Source organism: Pleurodeles waltl, chromosome 10 (genome assembly GCF_031143425.1).
Source record: "Pleurodeles waltl isolate 20211129_DDA chromosome 10, aPleWal1.hap1.20221129, whole genome shotgun sequence".
Lineage (NCBI taxonomy): Eukaryota > Metazoa > Chordata > Amphibia > Caudata > Salamandridae > Pleurodeles > Pleurodeles waltl.
In genome coordinates, this window is record NC_090449.1 from 288,455,565 (window position 1) to 288,481,096 (window position 25,532).

Here is a 25,532-nt window from a genome sequence, read left to right on the forward strand (position 1 = left end):
AATATGCCCTAGATATAAAAACATACAAAATATATTTCGACAAGTCCAGAGGACACCAAAGCATAAAACTAAATCTTAAATTTGCAAGCATGTGACAGATGGCCAAATCGTCATAATGTCAATTTAGTTTTTTACTGCTGTAAAAAAAAAAAAAAAATCCAATTTCAAATGGAAGCCACGGAAAGCAGGAGATCCTCCACTTCGACAGATGTCAACACTGGAAGATCCACGCCAAATACTATCATGGAGCAGGTGTGTTCCAAAGCCCCGGAACCATCCAAGGCGGCACCGTGTGCAGGGCCTATGAATGAGACAATACCATCTTCCTCCAGGAAGGGAATCTCATAAACTGCCTCACGAAGCAAACTCAACCGCAGTGCACAAGTCTGGGAATGAGCCCTAATCGGGAACATCAACAGATCAGCATCAACCAAGGGGGGGCGCTGTAGCGAGAGACAGCGAGTCAGTGCATGTTCAGACAAGCACCAAAGCCACCAAAACACGGGTTGCATACAATCCAAAACTGGTCGGAATGACAGAGACCAGTCACACTCCAAATGTCCCAGGAGTGTTGCTGCAAAATGCTGCAGCATGCGTTCACGACACAGCTGCGCTGACGGGAGAACCAATATTGGATCTCGTTGCGGTGGGACAGCCATTGTGGAAGAACAACAGCAGCAGCAAAACACCAGCCAACAAAGCCAAAGTAATCGGGAATCCCCCAAAAATGCTTCCGAAAATAGAATGAATAGCCAAAGGTATCAAATCGAATATAGAAGAGAAGGGATGAGCAAAACCAATACCAACGGCTTTGAAAAAATGTGCAATTGAAGCAGTGCTGGACGCATTAAGGCCCGTATTTATACTTTTTTTGCGCAGCATTTGCGTAGTTTTTTGACGCAAAAACGGCGCAAACTTGCAAAATGCCATTGTATTTTGTAGGTTTGCGCCGTTTTGCGTCAAAAAGCGGCGCAAATGCGGCGCTAAAAAAAGTATAAATACGGGCCTAAATATACGTCCCACGAGTTCACCAAAGTGGCTCGGAAAGTTAGTATTTAATAGGGACTGTATTTCTGCTGATGACCTCGCCACTTGAAGTGTGTAGGTCTCGCTTGCAGATGTAAGGGCCACATGCTTTTGAAACAATAGAGCCTTCAGTCGACTCAACTTGTCGAATTCACCTTGGAAGTAGCAATATGAGGCCAGATGTCCGCTACCTCCCTAATTTGAGTGGGGGGAAACAACACATTCCCGCAGCACGTAACGGCCTTGGTGACAATGACTACGTAAACTATTCCGGCACGCATGCCACATCAGGCTTCACTGTTAAGAAGGACGTAGCTGCCGTTTGAAAGCACCTGGAAAGTGTTTTTAATTACCGGGACTGGAACTCCCTTTAGATAACAAGCTAAGTTAGCAATCGAGGCATTACACGCCCCGTGCAAAGACAGCTGTTCACAAACCATCGAATGGCTGACAGAAGTTTTGCATTCGCTGCCTCTAAGAAAAACCTCCCTCATACCATTAAGACATCTGTATAGAAAGGGAAGCTCCCACACCTCATGTATGTAACTGTCTCCCAACTGTTCATATCTACCCACCGGAATGTGCTTTAATCAAGAAGTAAATTGCAGAGTGGAGATAGGCAAATTAATAACCCCGTGAATCAACCACTCAGCTGATGGAATCTCAGCTACAGTAAAAGGCAACTTCTCCAACTTTTCAATATTTAACATAACATACGTCGCTTCCTTCTTAGCCATCAGCTGTTGTTGACGTGTCAAATTAAAGGAAATTAATATCTCCCTGGCACGAATGTGCTGCCACGGAACGCAACCTGCCTTCAATGTCTGTAGAGTCCAACCCAACTGCATGATGGACCGCGTTTGACTCTGCCCATGATATAAAGAAGACATATCTGATCTAATAATGTCTATAGCAGAGGAAACAACGTTGTCAATTGTGTATACACGGTCTGATAGGGTATGCATCCCATTATCCACAACAGACAAAGCTTGTATCAAATTTTCCTGATCAATTTGCCTCAACCGGGCCGCTGCCTCCTGTTGTGAAAGTTTCCATATCTCAGTATACACTTCATACAAAAAACGTTTCTTCCGTTGTACTCTTGGTCCTGTCAAAAAATCTTGCAAGTCAGTATCATTAGACAGTAACGTGAGATGTGTTTTAACTGCATCCAGCGTGGATGACTTCAGCCATTGTTGACAAAGTTTCCCCACGCTGTATGTAGTAATGATATCAGCATGTTCTGGTGATATGTAGCGAGGGTCTGCCCTACTAGTCCTGAACCCCCCCGAAGAGGTGACAAAACGCTGATGACACCCATTAGTGTCTATGTGCCACAATAACCACCCACCCGGACGTATCAAGGAAGTGGTAAGTGTACCATTCTGGACCCAGTCCGTAAGCTCACTAAACGTGGCATTGATATATTGCTGCCAATTTTTCAATTTGGAAGGGACCGGTATGCTAGGAAAATTTAAATCTCTAATCGTTGCTAAGCCCAAACAGTTAGTCTGTTGCACAGTGTCATTCAGGAAAATCATTTGGACAGGAATAATACATGCCCTAAACAATGTGTCCCTACCCCGCCTTTGCCAATTTTTCGTTCCCCAGACACTTTTCAAATCAACAGTTTTGGACCAGTATTCATACCCCTCAACTGAAAGTTTGGATACAAACAAATTTGAATACAGTAATTTAGTATCAGTCAATAACATTTGCTTATTAGTATGTGGAGTAACCTTATAATAGTAAGACTTAGCACCCTGTTGATTATGCCCAGAAAAATATGCAAATTTATCAGAATAAGTTTTAGAACTCCCCTGTGGAGGAGTCGGCAATGTTCCCATTGCATATATTCAAATATTGATTTAGGGCTACTAGCTTTATGAATAAAGTGGTGTCCATAATAATTATAGCAAAACATGTCACCATAATTATCTCTAAATTGGTAAGCATCTTCATTTTCATAGACAGTATAATATTGTAATTCTGTCAACATTGAATCCACTGTTTTTACGTCCCAATCATCAGAAACAATGCCTGGTATAACTATATAATTCATTGACAATTTGAGAACATACGGAATCTGAATCATCTCAGTGGGACCATGTATATCAAACATCACTCTATCCCACACAATCCCATCCGGAATTGGTACAGCAGAAATGTTCACAAAGGACAAGTCTCTTCGAACCATATGTGACGAAAAATGTGGTTTCAACACTGTCTCCACGTGCTCAATGTCAGATCATTCATGAAGAAAATTACCATGTATTACCAGAAAAAAGCTAACTACAAACCCCATCCATAGGAAAATAGTCATAACAGTCATAAAAAGCCACAGATAGTTCCAAGGAACAGCAAATTATGTATGTTTGAGCCAACACAGCAGCTTACGTGGACCCAGGGCTGATGTTGAAGAGGACGAGGAGTCCGACACGGTATCATCAGCGGTGTTGAAGCAGCCGGAGGCAGTTCTCGCAAAAGGTGCAACCGTAAACAAAGAGGCAGATGGTGGCCCTCGCCTTGGCACGCTATAAACCACATGTTCAGCAATATCAGTAGAACTTACAGCAACTTGATCAAAAGATTCCCAATTATACGCCGCCAGTGGAATAATCGCAAGATAAGCTTCCACCCTCCCCAATCTCGGAGAGGAAATAGCGTTGGTGCAAATCACCTGCAGCGGAACTTCTTCCCCAGTAGTGAGAGGGATTCCGGAACTACTGGGCGTCCCTCTTGGTCTGCTGTGCAGAATCGGCCACATGTTGTAACTTGACATTATCAATGGAAACAAAGCGATTTCCTTTGGCCCCTTGCAACGGGGGTAAAATTACAGTCCTCGTGCCGTGGATCCCTAGCACAGGGACAGGCACCTGATAGGAAGGACCAAATTCTTTTTTCACTGCGACCTTTTCACGCACAAGATCCCCAATCCTGGGAATCCAACCAGTAGGCGTTACTGGTTCATCCTTAATTCCTGTGGAGGCAGCACTGGCAGAAGAGTTATCTTCACGGAATTGTTGTAAATCCTGCAAAACAGTGACACGATCATTTATGTCAAAGGGCGTATCTGCTGTCTTCACACCAGGACATTCGTGTTCCAAACAGGCACTCATATGAAGTACGACCCCCCAGGGACCTTCTAGGCAAGTTATTAAGTGCTCTCTGCACTCCATACAGGTGGGCTAGCCAACTACGACCCGTACCTATAACTCTGGCTGTTAAGGATTGCTTTAAATCGCGATTTAAACGCTCCACGACAGAATTTCCCTCAGGATGAAATGGAGACGAGAACTGGAGCTGGACCCCCAACGAAGCCATGGTGTCCCTGAATGCCTTAGAGGCAAAAGCAGGGCCCTGGTCCAAATGAAAAGCAGCAACTGCATATGTATCGACAAAGATGCGCAAATCTTTAATAACAGTTAGAGCGTCAGCCGAGCGCTGTGGCCAGACCCACACAAATCTGGAGCACGAATCTACAGCAACCAATATATATTTGTATGCACTGTCTGGTGTCAGCGGACCACAATGATCCAAGTACACACACTGTAAAGGTTTATTTGATATCAGAAGGGGTGTCTGCTGCGGGCGTCTAGCCGTGGAAACTTCAATTTGTTGGCAGACATCACAACAAAGGACATACTGCTTTGTCTCCTTATAGAGACCAGGCCACCAATAACGAGCCTGTAACAGTGAAATGGTGGCAGCCACGCCGGCATGTGCAGATGCCGCCCCCTCATGTGCTGCAGTAATTAATCGAGGTCGCTCAATTTTATTGGGCATTTCACGTACACCAACGCCTGGGATTTTAACTACAGTGTTTAGCATACCACCCATGTAGTAACTATATTTAGAAGGGAATCCTTTAGGAAATGATGTGCCATCAGCCGTAGCCTTTATGGCAGCCAAAATTTCTGTGTCTGGTTTAGAACTCGAACGAGTTACTGTGGCCACAGTGGCAACTGCCACCGCCGATTTCACGGCTTCATCAGCCAAAGTATTCCCAGCAACGTGTATTCCAACGCGCTGGTGTCCAGTGTATGCACAACATGGACTTTAGGAACCATTTCCTTCAGATCCACAACCTTCCCCCACAGCAATTTGTGTTTAATGGTGTTACCTTTGGAATCTCTGAACCCATTCAACTTCCAGTAGTGTAAATATTAATTGAAAGACTGAACACAGTAATAGGAATCACAAACCAGCAACGTAAATATTTCCGGATCCGCATGTTCCAAGGCTAACAATAGAGCTTTTAGCTCAGCCAACTGTGCCGTACAATCTCCCAAGGTCTGTGTATAAGTATGTTCGGGGCAGAACACTTCCCCCTCCATATAGCCGCTCACCACCGCACATGCAGCAGAATACTGTTGTTTAGTCCCAACTGCTGGTTGCGCAGAGCCATCGGTATACATGACCACCTGATATTGGTCAATAGGCAATGTGCCAGCGGGAACTGGTTACTCCATTTCATATTGAAGAAATTCTTGAGTCTGCAGTTTAGGGTCAAATACATAATCTACATCAGTGGCTGTCAAAGACGTTGCCCATTGTATCCATCGCGGGTGTAAAGCTTTCGAATTAGGAACACTCGCTTTCGTAACAGCCTCTAAGGCTGGAATCGGGGAAACGACAATGATGCGTTGGCCCTGGGCAAGAGGTCTTTCTTTAATCACAGCCATCTGTACAGCAGTGAGTATTTTCTCAATTTGTGCAAAATGTTGTTCTGCAGCCGAATACAAGTGGGACTTGTATGCTATCGGGACTGTCTCACCCTCATTAAAGGTGACATATGTAAACCCAACGGCCCCAGGTATTACCCTGATGACTAGATGCGTTTTATTGTCCCGTGTGTGTAAATGCTTTACTGCTAAGTGATCAGTTTGCAAATCGCGAAGAATATGTGTATGCTCATTCGTCCAAAACCTACTCGAAAAATTCGGGTGAATCAACTCGTCTAATGGTTTTATACGTGTAGCGTAATCAGGAATGTAAGTTCTGCCAAAATTAAGAAACCCCAATAATGACTGGAGTTTCCGAATCGTATTAGGAGGTTGCAACTGTGCACATTTTTCCAAAAAGTGTGGTGCTAAGCTCTTGCCCTCATTCGACAACTCATATCCCAGGAAAATGACGCTGAGGAAGGCAATCTTTGATTTTTTAAAATCAAATTTGTAGCCAATTTCAGCAAATCCCACAACAATGCGCGCTACCCGCCTTAAATGTTGCAGTAACTCATCGTCCATCAGATATATATCATCAACATATGATAAAGCTTCAGGGTCCAATTCGTGCAGAATTTCAGTTACACGAGCCGAAAATAGTCCTGGGCTACTCTTATACCCCTGAGGCAGACAACAAAACTTTTTTTGAGCGCCAAACGCACTAAAGCTCGTATAGTCCCTACTTTCGGGCGCTATATTTTGGCAGAAGAATCCATTTGAGATATCTAATGTTGTTTTGTATTTCTTACGCACAATATTATTCATGAGCACTGCGCTGTGTGAATTCTGTATTGCATATGTGCATGTATGTCCATTTAAATGTCTATAATCCACCACTATCCTATAAGAATGGTCCGGTTTAGCCACTGGAAATAAGGGATTATTCATCGGTGAGACACAGGGTTCAATTATTCCCTGGTACTCCAGTTGTGTAAGTATTTTCCTTACCGATGCCCTCGCTTCAAATTTTATAGGATATTGCGGTTGCGGCTGAGGTTCGCCCTTTATCGGAATTACATGATAAGGTGAATCCCTATCCCACCCCACATTATTTCTATATAAGGCGGGTGCCTGTGCCAGAGCCCATGTTTTACTGTAGGACTCTGCTAGGTCTCCCGGAACAAGTGGTGAGAATGAAGGTGTAATAACCTCCTCCCCAACTGGACAGTCATGAACAAAGTCAGGGGGCCAATCCTGTTCGGCCAGCAGAATGTCATACAATTTGACCACACGGTCCCAAAAGATGGCGTTTATAGTGCGCTCAATGTCCCCTTCTAATTGTAAAGTTACTGTATAAACTCTATCGGGATCAGAGACACGCATATCTGCTGTTTCGACTTGTATGAAGTCATCAGTTGCTTTTACCTCCAGATGCTCTAGAAGATTACAGCGAACTATTGTGACCTCTGCCGCGCTGTCTAACAGTGCTAACGCCCATGTCTTGTTCTTCAAGAGAACTCTCTTCTTGTGTGGCATGTCTAACTGAGACTGCCGCCACCTTCTTCTTTTTAAATTGCTGCTTTTGTTGGATCGGTTTCTCTTCTTTCTTGACAGAAACCTCCGTTGAGCGTTGTGATTCCTGTCTCGGTTTCACGTACTCTGTTCTCTGCTCTGACCGCCCACCTCTCTCATTTCTCTTTTCCGATGAGTCCTGAAAGGAACGAGATTGGCGTGTATCAGTATATTGATATCTATCAGGCGTCTTCAAATTATCCCTATTCCTGAGATTATACCTATTCTGCGGGGTCTCCGGTTGCGGAGATTGTCCCCTATCTTTTTTAGGTGTCTGTTGTTTTTTCTCCCAGGGCTTTTTAGTACCCTCAGGTTGCTGTTGTTTAGTAGTATCTTTACTATTCTTACCCTGTAACTGTGGTTTTTGCGGTCTAGCCCCTAGGCTATCACGACCGATACTCGAATATGTTTCTGCTATTATTCTCGGCAGCTCCCGCTCTTGATTAATTTGCGGGACGTCTCGAAGACGCATACGCACTGCTAGCGCTACTGCCTCTCCTTTGAGATTACTCAAAATAATAGAAGAAACTGCAGCAAAATTGCCCATCAGCTGCATCCCTAAATCTAAGGCTGGGGCAGCCCCATATTCATCTTGAATTTGTTTTAGCACTTCCGGTAGATTAGCCAATGTTGGTGTACCGTGTGCTGTAGTGTAGAGCGCAGCAAACACCGTGCCCCAGGTATTACAATGGTCCACAGTAGGAACCATTCCATACGGCAAACATATCGTCAATATTCTATGTTTATCCTGAGGTCCCGTATGGGGAAACACTGCTTCCAGCGTATTAATTATTTTCGCCAGCCAAAATGGAGTTTCCTCTCGTTTAGCCGGTACTTTACCCATAACTGAGTGTACAGTGGCCGTATTGATACCCAGAGCCACTGCATGTGGGTGCCCCGGAGCAGCACGCGCTGCATTAGTATTTAAAGGCTGCATCACAAATTGAACCAGTCTTCTGTATGTAGTAGCTAAGTCTATATATAAACGACGTACTTCAGCCACCGTCAAGTTAGCAACCACAGGATATGGTGTGTATGTAGCCATAAAGGCCAGGTAGGACCATCATTACTCAGTGGACCTAACCTAACTTGTGCAACTGTGTGTGGGAGGGCGCCATCAAGCCAATTATTGTGTTCTTGATAAGATAAAGGTATCTCTAAGTTTGCATATGCCCTGTATTGTCCAGGGAAATTCGCAATAGTGTATTCATGAAAAGTATTTGTACCCCCATCAACTGCTGGAAATACGATCCAAGAATAAAAAAAGCTCTGTTCTATAAGCTGCATGGGCGTCTACCACAAACGTGACCGGACCCCCCTGGTTCGTCAGACATGTGCTATTAGATGTCCTGTGAGCGGTTGGCGCATATTAAGCGCTATATTCACTACTTGAGGATTCGCCATTATAAAAATAGCACTAGGGCAGAGAATGCACACCAATATCGAGGTTTTCCTTTCAAAGTTCAAGCTTGAACAACCAATCACTAAGTAATAGGATGTACCTATCTCGTGGTGGCGGAAATCCTCAGCGCCACGGACGTCTCCGTTAACGGAACCGAGGAGTCAATATATATATGATACCGAGAGAGTCAGACGGACCCGAAAATTAAAGCCAGACCAATCGTTGGCAGCACCATGTCGCGTGGGCTCTCATTATCCTAAATGAGACTACTGGATTTCTAGGTAACAGGATCGGTCACGGTGTGGGGGACTGAGTCTGACCCACTTGGAAGGACCTCTGTCACCCTAAATCCAGTTTTGCTCCGGCTAACTAGCAGTGCCTCATCTCTCCCAAGGGGAAGGGATGATTGGGCAGCCGAGCGCATGACATCTTTGGAACTTCTCAGGGAAGTCGTGGTCACTCAGATCCAAACCAGCTCTCTCATTTACAGTATGATCTCATATACAAATGACAAAGGCAGTTCGAGTTTTATAGATTGTTTTAATAAAACAACTGCATTTTAAATATTAAGGCGTGAGCAGCAATAACCAGAACCATACAAAAACAGTAAGATTGAAATAGTCACGAGGAGAGAGAAACATAAGAATAACGCTATCATGGTGTTAATAATTTCTACTCTCTCTCAGCTAGTTCTATTTCGAGCACAGCATTTTTAGCTTCTAACTTGCCTTTCAGATTCCCCGGGAAGCCATCAACCCTCATACCTGAGCAAAGGCCTGTGATCTGGTTCAGCATCTGCAACGAGGCAGTCAGCGTCTAGTTGTGGTTCCCTGGTCGGAATCTCCCTCTCGTGTGTATTAGGACAAGGTAGTGTTTTTATAACGAACATGTCAGTGTGATCACAAAATGTCCCTACTCAAGAATCCCAAAGACTAAACTCCTACCACGTCTATCGGCAATGTACAAGACTGTATCCTTGACTGAAGCACAGAGTGAACAAGAATGTGTTATTGGAAACTTCAGTGCGGAAGTAGGCTAAACAGTGTGATATAAAAAATAAAACAAGACCGTAGAACTGGTTATTTGAAAAATAACAGTACGAAGCTAAATAACAGGCATGTAGAGCAAAGTGCACAGAGGCTCTATGCTGCGAGCAAAGGAATAAAAGACATCCAGGGCAAAGTGCACAAAGGCCTAACGCCTGAAGCTAACGCGCAAAGGATACCTAAAACTGACCACACTAGACTATGAAGTGTGCACAAAGCGTACATTGACTAGTGCTTTGTTGTGATGAATGGTCGCAATGACAGGCAGGAAGGTTTACAAACCAAGTGCCCTGTAGAGGAAAGCAAACAGAAAACACACAATACCTAATCTGAAAAGAGTAAGAAAACATCTGAAATAAGAATTTTGTATGAAAGTTAGGTAGGGTTCTAAACCCAAAGAAATACTGAGGACTGAAATATGGAACTGTCCGAATAGAATGTGCCTTACATCTTTAAACAGTGATTGAAATAAGGCTTTCTCAAAGTTTATTTGGGGGCGGACTCAAGGCACTCAGGTTTATAAAACTAGTCCGACACATCCATCTTAATGAAAGTCTGCTTCTAATCTTGCAGCAGTATTCGCCAGCTCTTATGCCACAAAGTCAAGGGAGCCACACCAGTGGCATCCTCTAGGTAACTCATCCCAGTCTCATTGTGTCAAATGTTGTTAGCTGTACTCTGGGGGACTGAGAGCAGCCTACGTATAAAACTATTCTCATCCCTCTTGAGGCGTTCATCATTTATATAGCCCCAAACCCCAGCCCTGTACAGTCCAACCAGGATGTATTTTCTATTAATGACTGGTTTGTGATGAAGCCTCAATGGAAATCTAAGACAGTGTCAATCGTTCTATAAAATTTCATGCATCTTAAATTGACTAGATGTCTCCATTTTAGTGCATCCGCAAAGGGTATACCGAAGAAATTCAAATTGTCCATTAAGAAATTGGTTTTGCTGTACATATTTGTTCTCATTAAGAGACAACATTGTCCAGATCAAGGAGGACTGGTTTTGTTCTTTTCTCTCTTTGAGGCATATTTTCCCTCAATAGGCAAGATAATTCTTGAGACCATTTATATAAATGAGAGATGAGAAATCGGCCAAAATACATCCTTGGTGGACATCACATGTATATCTATCTTGACTATCTTGACTATATCGAACATTTAGAAAGGTATTCCCATTCAAAAGGCTGAGCAAATCCTATAGAGCTTTCTTAACCCCCATGTTCCCCATCATAGCCCGCAGTTTCTTAGGTTAACGGTATTGAAAGCACAGGAGAGGTCCATGAATGCCATGTGGATGGCACCTCTTCTGGCATTCACATACTTCCCTGTGATGCGGGCAGTGGCATAGCAAAACCTTATGCCTCCCCCTGCAATGTACTGCAAGTCCACCCACATTATTCAGTCACCATACCACCCCCTGTTTTAAAGCACCTCACCCTCATAACCAACCTTAAAGCTAGCAGTTGGGGTTTTAACTGATACAAATAGCTTCAAGGAGATCAACAACTACTGCTGTCATAGAGACATTAGGGCATATAAAAACAGTTTTCTGGTGTTATTGATTAACAAAATGGAGCTATAGGTGAAAAATTGGGAAATGCTTGGTGACATGAAGGGATCTCAGGACACAGTCATAGGGCTACAAGCATATCAAAGAAATTTGAGAACAAAAGTGAAGCCTTCGTGCACGTAAAATTCCATTTGCAATGCACCAATGAACCATGTTGCTGGTCATTTTTTATCTCTCACATTTCTTGATCAATCTTTCCAAATCAGCCCCTCATCTTATCTCTCATTCTTTCAACAATTTATCTGCTTTAAACAGATAACCCGATTTCTTATTTTTCCAGCACTACTACCTTTCTCCAACATATTTAGCCCTTCCTCTCACTAGCATAGCTGTCATTAACCTTTGTAATTCTTATTTCTATAGTTCCCAGTTTCCTTGCTCCCTCTTTCCGGTCTGTTCTCTCTCCCAGTTCTCTTAATTCCACTTCTTTCCTCTGATTTCATCGATTTCTTTGAGTTTCCTCTTCAAACACAAGCTTATGTCCCTCATTCTCATGCTGCTGTCATGATCCCTCACACTTCCCCTACCTGTTCTATTTCTCCCTCTCCTCTATTTCTTCTCTTTGCACCTCAATTTTTCATTAGTTCGCTCTGTCTTCCAAACTGCTGCTTACCTCCAGCTCTGAAACTCCCCTTTTCTAATCAATATCTCTAACTTTTCTTGCTCACCCCTATCTCTCCTGTTCCCCTACTGCCCATTCTCCCCTCTCAACTTACTTTCAACTTGCACACACCACCTTTTCTCTCACATTTAACCACTAAATATCTCTCTGCAGTTCATCTCCTACTTTCCACTTTTTTGTTCTCATTCTCTCACTATCATCTTTTGGTGCCAGTTTCTGCACTGTCTCTGCCTCCGATCTTCTTGCTTCTGCATCCCGAGTTTCTGAACTACCTCCATCTTTACCCCCTCGCTTATTTTCAAACTCCTATCACACTTGTTTCCTTCCCAGATTACTCTCTCATTCCCATGCACCTACTTACTTCTTGTTTCTGTCTTACTTTTATTACTCTGAAGTTTCATTTCAGCTCACTCAACATCCTGCTGCTTTCCTCACTCCTTACCATTTTGATTCCATATTTTACACTTGTGTCATCTCTCCTTCGCTTTCCATAACTTGACTCATCCTGTAACATCCATGCTCATCCCGTGTAAACTTCTTACCACTTTGCTATGTGTATCTCCTTCCCTTTGGTGTTCACCACCCATTCTTGCACTGTCTCTCACTCATTGGCTCGGGTTCCCGCTCATGCTCTTTGCCGCTGTTCAGCCTTTGGTCTTAGTCTCTCTATTCTTTCTGCCTCTTACTTCTCTTTTTCCAACTCCTTTGTTCTTTTTAGGCCTGGGAGGAACTCCTGGAGTTACACTCCACTTAAGTTTGCAGAGTTAAATAAATACTCTGTGAGATTCAACTGAGTTCTGCAAGCGGGCAGAATTCGGGCATGTTGCGCTGCTCGCATTGATTGTTAGCGCCAGAAGCTTATTCTGCTCTGAAAAATCAGTGCGAGTGGCACCACGCAGTGGGCCAGAGGACGCTGCTTCTTTCTGATGCTCGAGAAGATTTTCCACTTGAGAAGCAGCTTTATTACGCACGAACAGTCATGACCTGCCGCAACTGCTTGAGTTGAGAAATCTCACCAGGAGGTGTTCTAGTGCCCGAAAATCACACTAGGGGATGCACATTATCTCTCACCAACTTAACATTGGTGAGCCATGCGCAAGAAAAAACTCTGCATGCGTTCCAAGCAGAACACAGAGTAGGCAAAAGTCTGCAAACTCTGCTGACATAGTGACTTTTTCGCCCACTCCTAGTTCTTTTCCTGTCAGTTCCTTTCTATATGTGTATTTTTCCTCCCCTTTCAGTTTCCTTGTGTTATCCTCATTATTTCATTCTGTTCCATAGAAGGGTTGTACAATCTTTTTCTTTCTTCTACCCTTCACTTTTCCTTTCCCTTGTTCGCTGTTGCTCCCTTTGCCTCCACGTCCATGTTCTTTTTCCTTCACTACTCCTTCGCTCCTCTCTTCCTTCTTTTTTTATTCTTATTTTCTTAGGATTTATGTGTCACCATGCTTGAGTCCTAACTCCTACACCTTCAATTCTGGGATTACTTATGATCCTCTGCTTAAGTGCATAGGATTACTTTCAAAATTTGCAATACAATCCAATAGCCAAAACAGCATAAGAGCAAAATTCTCACTCATAACAACAGGTACAGCACCAACAGGAGCAATTCGAGTTTCTCACTTTCACAAGAAGCTGTTCATAGGTAGTGATAACGCGTCCAGCCCTTATAAATTACCTGTACCTGGACACGTTGGAGGTCGGTGGATCTTTTAACCGAGTCGGGCTCTCCTCATCCTAGAATAGTCGGGTCACTCAGATCAATAATCAATAACTATTGTAATCGATAATCAATACTCAATTAATAGATCAATATATCACATCAGAAATCAATAACAGTTTCTAATTCGGCGCACCATGACCTTTCAGTCATGAATAACCACACCAGTTTATTAAAAGTTAGTGAATTTATTTCCCTATATTAACAAAGCTAGCACGATGTATATAAGTCTCAAAACCAAATGATATATGTATATGAACATTGCAAGCTGTCCATAGCGGCGAAAGAAACGCAAGCTGGGCAAAGTTGTTCAGCATGGGGCAAGTTTCAAGGGGGTAAAGTTAAGGGCAAGCTCCTTTGCAGCGGCAAGGAGAATGGGGCAAAGTTACTGCATGGGCAAGACGGGGCAAATCAAAGTTAAAGTCTCTAGGGTGAGAATTCTTAAAGTCTCTTTCTCTCAGATAGAGAAAAGGGCATCAGGGTGTCGTCCAAAATGGAGTCCGGCATCTGGCTTCAAACTGGCATCGAGGAAAATGGCTGACTTCTCTTTATCCAGTGGGTTTAAGTAAGAAACATTCCAAATTCTGCAGGGTCTTCCATTGGAGGGTTCATAGGTTGGCTTCAAATTGTCCAATGAAAATTGTCTTTTACTAGCGCTCATTTATGCATACACTGTCCTTGGAGCCTTGGAACACAAATTGTTACATGGTTTGCCAATTATTTTACTATCTGTACCTTCATTGTCCGCACCTGCAGACTGGCCTTGTATCAAAGGGGATGAAACCGGCCTAGTACGAAACCTTGGAGATAAGTGTATCAGTCAGCTCTACTGGAAAAATACAACTTCAAGCAAGAATATATGTTTCATTAGCTCAAGGAAAAAGCCATGCAGTTAGAATTTGAGACCAGGCAACTAGACCAAAGCGTCTACTAAATGTAAGCTAAGCAAAACAGTTTCAAACGAGAAATCATGGCATACATTAGCAATTATGACAGATTACTACATTTTCAATACTTCATGATTAATAAAGCTCGTTTACAATGATGGCGAACTACCCCAAGGGCACAATTTCCCTCGTACATTTTTTTTTCTTTACTAAAATCACACTACATTATATGCTTTTGATTACATGGTATGTATGAATATATGTTGGACCCTCTTTTTCTGCATCATCAGTAGCACCAGTGGAACCTTCAGTCACCCATCCACAGCAGTTACTATGCAGGTAGCAGCATTCCAGAGGAGAGTAAAACGTCCTCATCAGAGGCGTAACTAAACTTGAGGGGGCCCCAGAGCAAAGTACCTTGACAGGGTCTCCTTGGGACCCAGTGAGGGACCTGCCGCTCATGCACAATGTACTGTGCTGAGCGGGTCCCCTGGCGCTCGGGCCTTCCTGCACTGCAGGGGCCTTTGTAATGCCACTGGTCCTCATGCAGGTTATGCACAAGCGTCACAAGTGTAAGTTTTCTTGACACAAAAGAGAAATAGCAAACTGAGCTGCACTGCAAGCTTCCTTGACGCAAACCAGGCATAGCAGAGGCAACTTCTATACAAGCTTTCTTCACACAAAGAACAGCACGCCATGAGCAATAGCACTGCAAACTTTCCTCGCACAGAAAACGTACAGGATCGAGATCAGCATTCAAATCGTTCTCCCATCAGTGTGTTACTGTGAGCATCAATGCAAGCTTCCCCAGCAAAACAGGTCCAGCATGGGCAGCAGATGTGCCCGCTTCTCTTGCAGTAAACATGAAAAATATAAGCAGCAGCTGTAGAGATCTCCCTCTTGAAACAGCTATTGCACCGGAACATGAGTCCTGAAAACATCTTTCTCAAGAGTGATACGCCATGGGAAACCAAAAGCAATGACAGCCACTGTAGTGGTAGATATCTCACCCAAACCAGTAGAATACCAGAGTAAGCCTATGTGACAAAACACGTGATGAAGTATGAATGGATAGATGTGCACAGGTGCCAACTGGCAACATGTCACATGACACCTTCAGGCGTTCCTACCATTTTATCCAAAAGCATGGTGCAAACAGGGATTTCTGATCCCATGTTTAAAAGCTAAACACAAAACTACAAGTTCCACAATGCACAGTGATCTTGGATAAAATGATAGAACCAGCTGGAGGTAGCTCATATGATGACAGGAGACTGTGGGCGTGATTGAAAATGAACACATCACCATGTCAAACTTGCCATGCACAAATCTCAAATTGTGTTGAAATATACAACTTCAGTGTGCCATCAGGTGCATTTGAGTTATGCATTTAAAAGCATTTTTTAATTTTGTAGCTTTCAGAGTTTTAATATATAGGTTTTATAGATACCTGTAAATATGCTTTTGAAAGATTGTTTCTTTTTAATTTACTAATGGTTCAGATTATGTTGCGTGCATTTCACAATGTGTTTTTTGGTATATGTATATTATTTTTCATCTGTCCATGCCATTTAAATTAACAATAAATCATTCAGGGCCTCATTTACAAGGCCTGTGGGGCAAGTAGATGCAGCAAGTGCCTTGCTGTGTCGCCCTGCGCCTCAGGTAGATGGCAGAAATGCACTGTTTGTACACATTATGGCGCCTTTCTGTCCTTTCCCCCTGTGCTGGCACTGGCACCATAGTGCAAGGATGCCTGCTTTGCAGGGGATGGTTGTATGCAGTAAGGTGCCCTTTCCTGCACAAAAGCAATCACAAGAGGTGTTTTCCTCTTTCTTCCTATGTGTGTTGCAGAATGCTGGGTTTGCTTCAGTGCTGTCTTTAAAAATTTATGAGGAGCTGAACAGGCATTGTTAAGCCACCTCCTTTGGCAGGAAGTACATGGATGTTTATACAATATCAGCATATCCAGTATGCTAGGAAACAGAGAACCAAAACAATTCAGAGTAGTATATGTGTCAGTGTCAGGAGATAAGCAAGCCCTAGAGGCAAGCTCCTTATTTCTTATTAAGCTGCACATAAAGCTGTCGTGATCAATACGATCCCATTTAATTTGTATTTCTTTGTTACTACTAACTTGAGTAGGCCTCACCTCTGGTTGTCCATACTCATTAGTCAGATTTAAATGGCTAAAGATAAAGGTTTGTAGTCACTTACACAATAGGTAGTTACTAAAAAAGTTGTCAAAGGGACAAAATATATTGTACTTAGTATGAAATATAAAGTACTGCTTATCCCACTGCTATTGAAAGTAGGTGTTTGAGAGCTTGGAGGTAAATCCATATCACAAGAAAAAAAAAATATTTTAATATAATCCTATTTAGTGCATTCTCTAACAAGAGCGTTTACAATGAGTAATGAATTCTTGGCACATATTAGTAAAGCCAAATACCGACAGACCAGTGAATTTTCCTAATTAAAAATTAAAATCACCTAACGAAATAACCAAGGGTTGTGTCTTAACATTCCTAATATCCTTGGTTATAAAACCATCAAGTTTATCAACACCTCTCTGAACGTATAATCAAAAAATTTCTAATAAGAATAATTAATAGGAATAAAAGCATGCAATCCTTTACAGGAAATAAAGTACAATTTGATACTAGCTAGAGCAATCAATAACTTCCACTGTAATAGAAATGAATTTAACTGAGAAAAAAACTGCCAAGCCCCACTTTGCCCGCTCTGCGGAGATGTCGTGGAAGGATTACAAAAGGATTCGTACCAAATAATCTCAAAATTCCCTACCATGCACGTTTCCTGACAACGAACTAAATCATATTTGGTAACAATACCCAACCAAGCTGTGTTTTATAATTTAGATCATGCACCTGCTATGTTCCATGATAGAATCTTAAAATCACTGCCCTCAATGGACAGGCTGATACTTGCCATGTGAATGGTGTTATACTAGTCTATTTAAGATGGTACGATGGCTATGTATAGTCAGGTTGGTACTATCGCCCTACCTGCTCTGAGCCTTAGGTGTTGGCGGTACAGTATCTTTGTCCAGAATCTAATAGTCAAGTTGGTAGAATGTAATGAACACGAGCATTCACAATTTGAATAGGCTTGAAAGTTAAGTTTATTTACAGTCTACTAAATTTCTCCACGTAAAAACCTTTTCAGCATATCTGCTACCTTGAAAACGTAATCAGTGCAGTAGTCCATTAATTTTTCTTGTCCTCAATGACAGAAATAACTACAACACCTTCTTTGAATCCTCAATTGCCACCAGGATTAACATTAAGCCAAAGAGAAAAACCAATGGCCTGTCCACCTGTATACGTCCACTCCCGTTGTACATGCCTCTCTTTCCTTTTTCTTTTTTAAGGTGGGAGGCTATCTGGGGATGTCCAAGGGCCATGGGTAATACTGAGTACACGATTGTGCACAAAGCATGGAGGATTTAATAAGGGCGAAACGGATTTATCCAATATCTTATCTTAGAATTCCTTGTAGGGCGTGGATGTTTCTGTTTGAAAAATGTCTTGGGCATTAGATATACTGACAGGCCGCACATAAGTTGAATTACTTGACAAGCCCAATGACTGGTGCTGTGCAGCATAAATTCTTTCTTCCACCTAGGTGATTTCTTTATTGATTGCCCTCATAACTGTTGTTAAATAGTTAGCAATAGAGAAAGAAGTTGGTTGGAAAACATCCTTCCTTCCCTTCGATGAATTTACCTTCCTCTTGCCCATTTTTGAACGATAGGTTATACGTAATGTACCTTGACCTTAACTCAGTCCTTCTTGGATCGCAGAATCAAGAGGGGAGATCTAGCCCAGCCTCATTCTCGGCCGACTATGGAAGTGAGACAGCACTCTTAGGCACATGGTCTGCGCCAGCCAGTCAGGGACAGCAGGTTGCTCCTGGAACCTGGGGTCCCCTCCACACCGGCATTGCATCCTGCACTGCAGGAGTCAGGCGGCACGCATAGGCACGTGGTCTTCGCCTCCCTTCCAGCCACACAGGGAGAACAATTTGCTCCTAGCACCACAAGTCCCCTCCACACCAGCAATGTGTCTGGCACTGCAGGAGTCACGTGACACTCTTAAGTCTATGATCTGCTACTCCTTTCCAGCTACACAGGGAGAGCAGGTGCTCCTGCGGCCCCAAGTCCCCCAATACCCCCAAGCCCCCTCCATACTAGAAATGTATCCCCTAAGTAAATCACTTTGGCCCTCAAAATGTCTTTGGCGGTCTATTCCATGGACCGCCGAAGTCACGGCCGCCATATGACCACCAGTGTTGGCAGTATGAATACCACCATATTATGGCTGCTGGCTGCTCTCTGCCACTCTTTGGAAGGGAACCTGCCTGCAGCCATACTGGCAGTCTGCAGTGTAGTGGAGCTTGCTCCGTTGCCACATCACCACAACACCTCCCGCTGTATTACTACATTGTAAACGTGGTGGTGTTGTGTTGATGGGGCGCTGGCGGTGGAGCAAGCGCCATGGACCCAGTTCCCTCCCAGACGACCACGGCGACTACCAGGTAAGGTGATCATCCAACAGGGAACGGGAGAGTGTTGTGTGCATGAATGGGTGTGTGTGTGTGTGAATGGATGGGGGTGGGGGGTTGTGTGTGTTTGTGTGCATGTGTGCAAGTGTCTATGTGCTTGTGTGAATGCATGTATGCGGGGGGTGGGGGAAGTATGTGTGCGTGTATGCAAGGGGTGGGAGGGTGTTGTGGCCGTGTGTGCGAATGAGTGAGGGTGGATGTGTGCGTGTATGTATGTAAGTGTGGTGTGTGTGTGCATGGGTCCGGAGGAGGAGGAGGTCGCTGTTTGGGGGGTGGGGTCCTTCTGATGAGGTCATGGAGTGGGGGGCTCCTATATGGAGGGGGGCGTTGGGGAGTCCTGTTGTGGCGACAGGAATTAGTATTACTGTCAGCAATATCTTTACTGCCAGGGATTTCGTGGAGGGGCTGCCGCCACGGAATCCCTGGTGGTTAGGATACTCATTATACCTCGGGCTGTCTTAGGTGGACTGTTGGGTCAATAGTGGTCAACCTTCGGCCTGGCAGTCCCACCCCCCCTAGCGGTAGAGGCAGTGAACTGGCTGTGATGCAGCCAGTTCGCTGCCACGGTCATTATTTGGTGGTCCTGCACTGCCACGCAGTTGGTGGTCAGACCTCAACCGGAGGCGTGGCGGTGGCGGACCACCAAGGTCATAATGACCACCTTTATGTCCATGTGATAAAGTTCCTATATCAGAAAATGTGTCATGTTTTCAAAGCTATTGGTGTGTGTAAGTTTATAAGTATAAAACTACTTTTGTGCTGTTATGCATACTATTTATTTTCAATTACCCTACTTGAGTTGCTTGTGCTAGTCAATGAATCAAAAGTGAACATGTGGGATTAATGTGATGAATATTTGGTTTGTGGTATTATGGTTTGCAATATTATAATCAAGCTTACGTGAATATATTCACAATATTTAGCATAAATACTGACTGCTTTATTACACTGTGTTTTGTTATTCATTTTTAAGTATTTCTAGAAGTTAAGAATGACATGCCTCTTTTATTGTTATTCAAAAGAATATAGCTTTGCCGAATTAAAATAAGTGGAAGGGCACCATGCCACTTTGTGTTAATTGTTTATGCCAAGAGTTTTGAACAATGTTATAAAATTATGAAAACTGAGCTCAGAGTCTGAAGGGTAGAGAGGAGTCTTCATGTCTGAGGCTGTATAGAATCATATCTCCTGTCTCAGTTAAAGGCTGCTGAAACAAGAGGCACTTAGCCTTTACTCACTGACTAATTTCTGTTTCATTCAACAGTGGAACTATTGGTGATACAAGTAACCCTGTAGGCTAAACAACAGATGGATCCATTTGTATTTTATTTCAAGTGTTATTGATAATAACATTAAAAAAATAGTTGCAACTTCAACATAGTAGTTGGTGCAGCGTCTTGAGCACCTTGGTGTTGTCAGTGAATTTTAAGTAGATTAAAAGAAGAGAAGTGGTGGATTTATTCCCACTCAGGGACATTGAAACTATTTCTATAAATGTTAAAATCTTTCCAGCAAGTACATTATTCACCAGAGTTATCTTACTGTTATAACTGTGCCTTTAAAAATTCAGGGCACGCAAAGATCTCTGCAGGCTATATATTTATACATTTATTAAGTCAAGACATAAAAAAGCATTGCAGTGGGGAAACAAATACATGGAAGATCATGAAAGACTTCGTTAATCAGACATTTCACAGGTGACTTGAATGACACAATGGTAAAGTCACTAACTCAAAGTACCTATGTTCATGACAACATATAAACATAAATGACAAATTGAGTCAGGGTACTCCTGTTAACAATGTTTTAATCCCTTATCGGGATCATCATCAGGACATATGAAATTATGCCTGAGGTACAGTGAAGGTTACTCTATATGTAACAACTGTTGGGAAGAGTGAAAGGAAAGAAAAAAAGGGGTAAAAAGCAGGGGAGATGAGAGAGAAGAGAGAACCGTACTAAATAATATATATTGAACCATAAAAGTTAAAGACGATGGTCGCACCATGCAAGAGGTGTATAGATATATGCATGAATGTAAATCCACTCTTTAGATACAGAGAAAATGGCATTCAATAACAGTACACTTGGTGAGGTAAAGTCAATGAACACCCCATGCAAGAGATCAGTCCATGAGTATAAATTTCTCTGTACATGTGGTGGCAGTATAAAAATACAGCTATTCAGTTTGTATAAACGGCATGTGAAGCACACGGTGAAAAGAAAGAGCTGAAGTCACAAAAAAATATGTAAATTGGATGTCGTGGGAAGAATCAAACACCGTATTGAGGATAAATGTGGCTAACAAACATGTAATTGCCAGCAAGAGCTATACAGACCTAGGAAAAGTTGGCTACATAAAAATAATAACATACACCGCTATATTCTGATGATTTCATTAAAACATGTGAGGGTCCTTCACTCTTTATCTCACATAACTGAGCCTGCTCAACCTGTTGGTTCCAGCTTAGCTGAACATCTTGAAAAGTGTAAAAATAAATATGTTAGATTACAATTTATCACACATATGCTAACCAAGTATCTCAGAGCTGACACCACTATTCCAGTTGGCTCCAAGTTAGAAATGTCCCAGGTGTTTTCACTGATGATAACAAGTATTTACATGGATTTAGCTCTAGAGGGACCACATGCTTCAGACATTGAACAGTACTTCCCATTGATACGCCCATCGAGCACACCAGGAAATCAGTGACCTGGAGAAACTGATTAGGGAGTCTAGTGTTATTTCTAATGCTAAATACATTCTTGAGAAAACTGATAAAACAGTGGCTGAATTCAAAAGAATAGAACAGGACTAAAAGACCAATAAAGTAAAGAGAGACATCACAAATTACAGGATCAAGAGGACATACTCTTACCTCACTGAAGATTTCTCTACTACAGAACATATACCAACCCAAATTTTGGTTTTCTACAGAGGTTCATTCAATAGACAAAATACCATTTGTAACTTTATAGATACCTCTGCAGAATCTTCAGATAACACAGACCCAGGTGAAGGAACCAGTTCCTCCTCCAACACACCCAGCACTATTTTTTTAGGGAGGATCCCTGGATAACCTCCCAGACGAGGGAGGGGATGGTCTCGATGTTGGTACAGTACCCCAGGAGACCACCGGACACGACAGAAATGTTATCATTGATAACAGAGGGTGGTTACAGTGCGAATACTCCACACATTATGGATAACTTCCTGACTATACTGATCTTCAATTTATCTGCTTGTTAACTGTCATCAGTCGAAATTTCATTGTTGATCAAATCAGTCGACATTTAATTGTTGAGCAAAAGCCTCTTTTGCCCCTACTATTCGCCCCAATTTCCTTCACCTCTAAATTAAGCTGCTACTTTTTTTTTTTAGAAACATTCGTCTCCCTGGCTTTTTTTTTGGCAAACCTAAGCATCCCTTGTATGGCCAACACAAATGTTCACTGCCTTCTTCATTTTTACCACCTCACAGTAGTTTTCCTCCAGAAATTCACAATTTCAAGTGATTGATTGTTAATGAAATATTTAAGCTTGAACAAAAGCAAACACTTGACTTTATTCCTTACAATCTTCCCATAGAGGAGAAAAATGCATTAAATGGACTTAAATTCAATCAATCTCTTGTCATAAAACCATCTGACAAGGGCGGGTGGGATTCAAGGTCCAGGACATTGACCTGTATAATGCTGATATTAATAGACAATTCACTAATACTGACCATTATTGGAGACTAGGCTCTAACCCCACAAATGACATCCAAAAATAGATTTTTGATGTTACTGAGAGAGGGAGGACTGTAGGTTTTTTTAGTCAAAATTTGTTTTTGTATCTTAATACCAAATTCTCCAGGACCCTATTATTTACACCTTGCCTAAAATACATAAGAATACTGCAGCACCACCAGGACGTCCGATTGTTTTGGGTTGTGGTACTATTCTTGAACCGGTGGGCCATTATGTGGACTTCTTTATTAAAGATTTTCTACCTAAGACACATTGCTATGTTACAGATAGCATGGACATGATCAATCAGGTAGAACACTTCCCCTTTAATCCTCAAACAAGTATTCTCTGCACCCTGGATGTTGAGTCCCTGTACACCAATATTCCACAGAAGGAGGGCATCCAGGTCATACAGGAAACCCTTGACTGTAGGACACATCCTCATTCTGCCCCTCCTTCTTTTATTGTACAATTCCTGGAACTGTGTTGTACTAGGAACTTTTTTTTTTTTATGGTTGTTTTTTCCAACAGATTTAGGAGACATATATGGGGGCTGTTTTGCCCCTAATTTTGCCATACTCTTCATGGATGACTTAGAAGTCAAAATTATTCTCTTAGTTTTTAACCTATTCCACAATAACATTACCATTTGGAAACAACATATTGACAACATTTTGATGATCTGGCAGGGCTTTGAAGAAACCCTGGCAGAGTTCTGTCAGTGGCTGAATTCCAACAGCAGTGGTCTCCTATTAACAATTACACATAGTCAATCAGAAATTGTTTCTTTGGATCTCTGCAAAAGGACAAATGATGGTGAGTTATTCACATCATTCCACCGTAAACCCACAGAAAGAAACAAACACTCTCGTCTCATACACAAGTCACCATCCTAGAGAATTGAGGGACTCCTTACCATCTCTCAGTTACTTCGTATTCACAGGAACTGTTTTTTCAAACAAGACTTCTTTCAGGAGGTGAATACCTTGGCCAATTAACTCTATGCTGGAGGTTACCCATGTAATATAGTGTGTCAATCAATGAAAACAGCATGGTGTTGTCCAAGAGAAGTACTCCTTACTCCCAAAATGAAAGAAGACAATAACTGTCTGCTTTGTGTCACTACTTTTTCTCCAGTTTCTAATCAGTTGAAAAAATGTATTCTCAAACATTGGCCTGTTCTGAATGCTTGTGAACTTAATCTTGAATGTCCCCTGTTTGCATTTCAAACGAGTAAGAACATTAGAGACCATTTGGTCAGAGCAGTGATACCTCAGAGAAAAAGGTAACATACACTCACTGACCCCTGGGGATTACCCCTGTGGTAATTCCAGAGTGTGTTAGTTCATGATTGAGACTAAAGAGTTTGTACATGACAATATTAAAATCATTCTGAACCAATTTTCATATTGCAGTACTGCTAATGTTGTCTATGCGATTAAGTGTCCATGTAATATAATCTACACTGGCCAGACAACACAGAAGGTTTGCCTTTGCATCTGCCAACACAGGAGTCAACTACACTGTAAAGTTGCCAATGCGTTCTTGGTTGAGCACTTCATGGAGAAAGGATACACTGACAATGATCTTTAATGGCAGGTGATCACCGTAGTTAAGCCACTCCCAAGAGGTACTGACATCACAGCTATAGTCAATAAGGAAAATCTTAAATGGATATTGTGAACAAACAGCTTGCATACGGGCCTCAACAGGATGGAGGATTGGATCACCTTTGTATGACAGCTCTTTGGAATTGACTACCTGACATTCTTTGTGTGCTTACTACTTACACAGGCGATGAAACTCTCTCGGATGGTATTCTTCTTTATCTCCCTAACTTAATTGGGGTCCAGTGTTGCCCTCTTTTCAATTGTTTTCCATTATTAATTTTGTTTAATTATATTATGTGTCAATATCAGGGCAGTGCGCGCTCTACGGGCGACAGGAATGCAAAAGCCCAGCACTTACAAGATAATGTAATTCATTCATTATGCAGATATGCAGTTGTTTAACCTTTTGTATTGCAGAGTTTAATCCTGAAGACTTATACTGTTCATTTGCAATGTATTGCTGCAGGCTTTCAGAGTGTGTCAGGGTGTGGTCCCTTACCTGGGCCCTCTAGAAGCTTTCTCTGCAGCATGATTGGGTGTGGTTTGTGGGCTGGGCCAAGACTCTGTATAAGGGAGCCAGCCCAGCTCCATGTGTTCACTATTCAGAGGTCCTGGTGCAGAGCAGCAGCAACTTCCTGAGCTCCTGTTCCGGAGGCCTACTTTGATCTTCCAGGCCTTGTCCTTCATTGTGCTGGTGATCCTTGATCAAGGTGGGAAGACGGAGGTCGGGCTGGGCCCCCGATCCCGTTCTCGAAGGTTTTCGAGTTCTTAGGCCTAATTTTCATGATAAAGGATTTTACCTCGTGTGTGTTCATTGTGCGCTACCATTTCAGGGCATTTACAAGGTAGCATTCGAATCGGCAAGACGTGCGATTCATTTCTTGTGCTCAATCCATGTCTTTCATTGTGCGCTACCATTTCATGGCATTTACAAGGTAGCATTCGAATCAGCAAGACGCGCAATTCATTTCTTGTGCTTAATTCATCTCTTTCATTGTGCGCTACCGTTTCATGGCATTTACAAGGTTGCATTCGAATCGGCAAGACTCACGATTCATTTCTTGTGCTTAATCCATGTTATTCA